Source organism: Procambarus clarkii, chromosome 70 (genome assembly GCF_040958095.1).
Source record: "Procambarus clarkii isolate CNS0578487 chromosome 70, FALCON_Pclarkii_2.0, whole genome shotgun sequence".
Lineage (NCBI taxonomy): Eukaryota > Metazoa > Arthropoda > Malacostraca > Decapoda > Cambaridae > Procambarus > Procambarus clarkii.
In genome coordinates this window covers 10240183-10245528 of record NC_091219.1, presented here as the reverse complement: position 1 = coordinate 10245528, position 5346 = coordinate 10240183, and the positions used below count along the sequence as shown (strand labels likewise).

The 5346-nt window shown below is 47.0% G+C and overlaps 1 non-coding gene across 1 annotated transcript; it reads right to left on the bottom strand.

Annotated features, from left to right (window-relative positions):
* Positions 1–435: 435 nt before the first annotated feature.
* LOC123752984 (5S ribosomal RNA) lies at positions 436–554 on the bottom strand. Its single transcript, XR_006772252.1, has one exon. It is a non-coding gene; the product is annotated as a 5S ribosomal RNA (ribosomal RNA).
* Positions 555–5346: the final 4792 nt, after the last annotated feature.

Here is a 5346-nt window from a genome sequence, read left to right as displayed (position 1 = left end):
GGACTGGGACAAGCTTGTTTGCTGCGTCCTTGCACTTCTGCGTGATGTAATCCATCATATCTTGGGCCGTCTTTCCCCTGAGCTCTGTTTCCCATGCTATATCTGTTAGGAATTTTCTTATCTCCTCATAGTTTCCCTTTCGGTATGCTAACCTTTTGGTTTCGGTATCCCTCCTCGAGTTCAATAACCCTTCTTCAATCAAGTACTCAAACACTAGTACACTGTGGTCGCTCATTCCTACTAGGTCCTTAAAACCAATTTCTCTTATGTCGGAGTCGTTCAGAGTGAAGACTAGGTCGAGTCTCGCTGGTTCATAATTGCCTCTCATCCATGTGGGTTCTCCGACATGCTACCTTGAGGTGCTTCCTTGAGGTGCTTCCGGGGCTTAGTGTCCCCGCGGCCCGGTCGTCGACCAGGCCTCCAATAAAACATTATTGCCAACATCATTTGGTGTTCCCAGGCGGTCACCCATCCAAGTACTAACCAAACCCAACGTTGCTTAACTTCGCTGATCGGACGAGAAGCGGTGTTCTCAACGTGGTATGGCCGTTGGCATACTGGGTGCTGGGTTAAAAAGTTTCTTGTCACCACCTCCAATAGTTTGGCTCTCCACGTATCCTCGCCTCCATGCGGTTCCTTGTTCTCCCAGTCAATCCTTCCGTGATTGAAGTCGCGCATGATGAGCAGGTGGGATCTATTTCTACAGGCAGCAGAGGCTGCCCTCTCAATTATAGTGTTAACTGCCATGTTGTTGTTTTCACACTCTTGACTGGGTCTTCTGTCATTTGGTGGAGGGTTGTATATTACTGCTACTACTATTCTTGATCCTCCCATTGTCATGGTGCCTGCTATGTAGTCTCTGAAACCCTCACAGCCCGGGATGGCCATCTCCTTAAAACTCCATTCCTTTCTCATGAGTAGGGCCACTCCGCCTCCTCCCCTACCTTCCCTCTCTTTCCTTATTACTGTGTACTCCTGGGGAAACACGGCATTCGTTATGGTTCCAGAGAGTTTTGTTTCAGTGAGTCCGATTACATCTGGGTTCACTTCTTGTGCTCTTTCCCTTAGTTCACTTGTCTTGCTTGTGATCCCATCTATGTTCGAGTACATCACCCTGAAACTGACTCTCTTCTGCTTCTCCTCTGGGGGGGACCTTTGGGATCTGGGGTGAGTGGGAGCTGGGGGGATTTGGCACGGGGAGACTGGTGGAGGAGGGAGGGCTTGGGGGTAGGGGGAGAGGGGGTGGTGGGGGAGAGGGGGAGGGTAAGGCGGGTGGGTAAGAGGGGGAAGGGTAAGGGGGATAGTGAGAGGGAGAGGGTTGGGGGGGAAAGTGAGAGGGGGAGGGTTGGGGGGTGAGAGAGGGAGGGTTGGGGAAGCATGGGGGGAGGAGAGGATTTGGGGGATTGGGGAGATGGGGGAGGAGAAAAGGGTGGAGGACTTGGGGGGCGTGGGAGAAAAAGGAAGGCTGAGGTGGGTGAGGAAGAGGGGAGGGTTTAGGGGAGTGGGGGAGAGGGGAAGACTTAGGTGGGGTGGGGGAGAGTGGGGGGCAGGGGAGAAGGGAGGGCTTGGGGGTGGGAGAGACGGGAAGGCATGTGGGAGAAGGGAGGGCTTGGGGGATGGGGGAGAAGGGAGGTCCTGGGGAGAGGGGTGAGTGGGAGGAGGGGGGTGAGTGGGTGGGGGGAAGGCGCCCTAGGTGGGTACTTAGTGGGGGGATCACAGGGGATGGGGCAGGTTGGGTATCTGTTGGGTAGAATGTGGGGGTGGTGCCCCAATCCCTGTGGCTGTTGCACTGTTTGAGGAGGGTTCTCCACTTCCCTCTGGGATTGTAGGGTCCTGGGTTGTGGTACTCTGAATCCTTTCTTTCTCCCTGAGCTCCTTCTCACGTCTGCTGCATGTATTCTCTCTTCCCATGTCATATCCCTCTGCAGGAATACTTTTTTGAACTTCGGAACATTTGCTAGACCGCTCTTCCTTGCTAACAGTTCCTCTTTCGTGATTTCGCTCATGGATACCACCTTTATCATTCGGTCCCTGTCCTTGTTGAACTTTCCAAGCCTGAAAACCTTTTCAACATTTTGGTCAGTTCCCTCCATCCTTACCTCTTTAAGGATCTCGATAACTGCGTTTTTGTCCTTGTCTCTCCGCTCCTTTGGGCTGGTCCCTCTTTGCTCTTTAATGCCTGCTACTACTACTGCTCTTTTTCTCTCTATCAGCCGGCTAGTACATCTAGCTGCTTCCTGAGAGGAAGCCACTTCCATGGCAACTTCCTTAACTGCAGACCTAGCTTCAGGGCTCTTTTTAAGCATTTCAGCAAATGAGAGCTGGGTTGTGGTGGTCCCCTCCACAGTAGCATTCCCATCTCCCTGAGGTACGGTTTGTGTCTGGTATTGTGGAAGAGTCTCCTTTAGGCATCTTATCTCCTCCTTTGCTGCCCTTAGATCATCTTGCAGGTTGGCTACTGTCTCCCCCATTACCTTCAGTCCTTCACTGAATTCATTCTGCATTTGCTGGAGTACTTCCTTCATCCAGTCTTCCTGTTCCCCCCCATCCTCTGTGTTTGTTCCAGCTGCGATTGTGAGATTTTTTCTACGCCTACCTCCCTTAGGAGGTGGACTACAAGTTTAAAGGCTGCTCACGGCAGTTAAGCATGAGTCCAATAGAAAAAGGAAAAGCGGGAGCAAACCGCCAGGCCTCCACCACCAGGGGTGAAAACCTGTCCACAATAGGCCGCTGGCTCCTCCTAGTTAAACAGGACGTTAAAACTAATAAAGGTTAACCGACAGGTTCTCACAATCAAATATTTATATTTGATGTGGCGCTATGAATTGGAATTCGAATTCCCAAGAACAGCCGTCATATCAAGATCACAACAACATTTAATAATTTCAGCATGTTAATAATAATATGCAGAAATATGGTGGAATAATATGGTTGAAGGGTTGACATCAAAGACCGTTTTCTATAACATAACAATTTATTAATAACAAGAGACTAACTACTACATTACCGAGTTTACATTACGTCAATCTCCATCCAGTGGCACGATAACAAACAGCTAAATAGCAACCCTTGCTGTGCGGCTGCATACTGAACTAACCTGAACACAGGTGTGCCCACTGATGACGCAATATTGCAAGTCAAAGAAAAATATCACAGACTAAGTTACACCACAGCGAATGGTTACGTTATTGTCCATCAAGTGGCATTTGCAACACAGCTATTCAACAGCCTCTCGAGAAGTGACAGAAGGGCTCCATCTTGCTGACACTTCGGGCTGACAACATGAACTAACTGAACAAATGAAGGATATCCACTGAAGACACAAGCATGCAATCAATAGTGTCTCGGTTTCCCTGACAGCTACTATAATCACAAACTTAGGGGTCCTCCTGCCCCCCAGGAGAGACCCACGTAACTAGGCGGGTAGTCCAACAGTGACCCCCCCTATCACAACCCAGTGTGAACACTCTTTGCAACTCCCTACAAGAAGTTGCCCTGTTGTAAACAGTAACAAAGACAGGCAAGGCGGGATTCTGGGACACAGCTCCACAAATCCCTAGATTACTCTACTCTCGTCACCAGACGACAACCAAAAGAAATTGCCTTAAGTGATTAATTACGTTAATTGACTGATCGCAGCAGTCAGCAACAAAGTACTATGGTAATCACAAACAATTGTCTCACACTAGACAACATCATGATGATACTCTACGTTAATCTTTAACACTTGTCTCTCTTGTTAACAATAACTCAAACTTATATTACATCACACTTGACTCCCAGCAAGTATTCAGTGAGTAATTCTTAATTAAGGTCAAACGGACCACTAATTACATCCCCATTGAGTTACGTTAACTAAGCCTACCCTAACTTGGTAGCTTCTCAACAGTCTGTGTCAAAAAATTACTAGTGAGTGTTAATTACCCTAATTAGCTCTGATCAATTATCTAACTGTCACCAGGACCGATAATTAATCATCCATAAATACGCCTCACTCCGCACTGCCTAAGCAGGTCTCATCAAACACTGTGAATTCACGGGAAAGGAGTTAATTACCCCTAATTAACAAGATGTGCCACTAATCCACTGTCCTCAGACAGGATATGATTAATACAACGATTTATGCTAGCTCCATGACCTCGCTTTGCCGGGTCATCGGAGCTCTCCAATGTTAATTACTCCACTAATTAACATGAGCCACTAATTGCTATACCCCAGAAAGGTAATTAGTCTCGAGCAAATTACGTTAACACAAATACTGACAGATCCTCTCCCACTACGTGAATTCATGATGAGAAGGCTAATTACATAATTAGCTAGAGTGGTCAATTAGTTGTCACTCGGACAATTAATTGCTCTCGAGACGTATCTCACTCAAGCTCAACTCTGTTCTCTCTCATAACAGCTCTCACTCACTCCACAATAAGTGTGCACCCCTCATCCAGTTAATTCCCCAATTATTAACTCACTGAATCCTTAAGTCATCAACACAACTTAAAGAAACAAAGTAACCCCAGTGTTACATAGGTCACACTACAATGGCATGCAACAACACAAATGCACTGCCCACATATGGTTGCGGCTACTGCAACACGCTAATTACTGCGCCCACACAATAATGACACACGGTTGTGCAACACACAAGAGTATACCAACATTACTGCCCCCCCCCCTTTTCTTGCAACCATTGCAAAGGACTACTGTGAACACACACTTACCTCAGCAAGGCAATTAACCCATCAATTGCCTGCTCTCATTAAGCACTGTGAATTTCCCTGAATAATCCTAGAGGTCCCTTAAACCCTCAACACAGCTCTGAGGGCAGCAATATTGTATAAACTGATAACAATAATGCACAAACCTGCAACATAATGATGCCGTCAGCATACCCCACATGCTAATGACATCATTAGGCAATAAAGTCAGCAATCACATCTACTGACTCACCACACAACACAGTACATAAAGCATGCAAATGAACACATAGAAATGGCATTCACATAATCAACGAAAATTATATCATCAGGTAAATGTAACTAACTACACAGACCTCAGGGTACCCACTGACATCCCTGCAACCTGGCCTGCCTACCTCTAATGATTATAATTTTACATGCTGGTACTCTATGGCATTAATCCAGTCTGAACGATTCTATAGAATCGACAGGCTGGATCACTTACATGGTAAATCTCTACACTGACCGGTTATATACTCGAGTCAGTCTACACACACATATATATATATAATGATACTACAGTGTGGTCCCGTGTACAACATCTATCTCCAGGTACCGCCCTACCAGTCACCTTGACGTGCTACAGACAGCTGTCTCTCAGCTGCTTCCC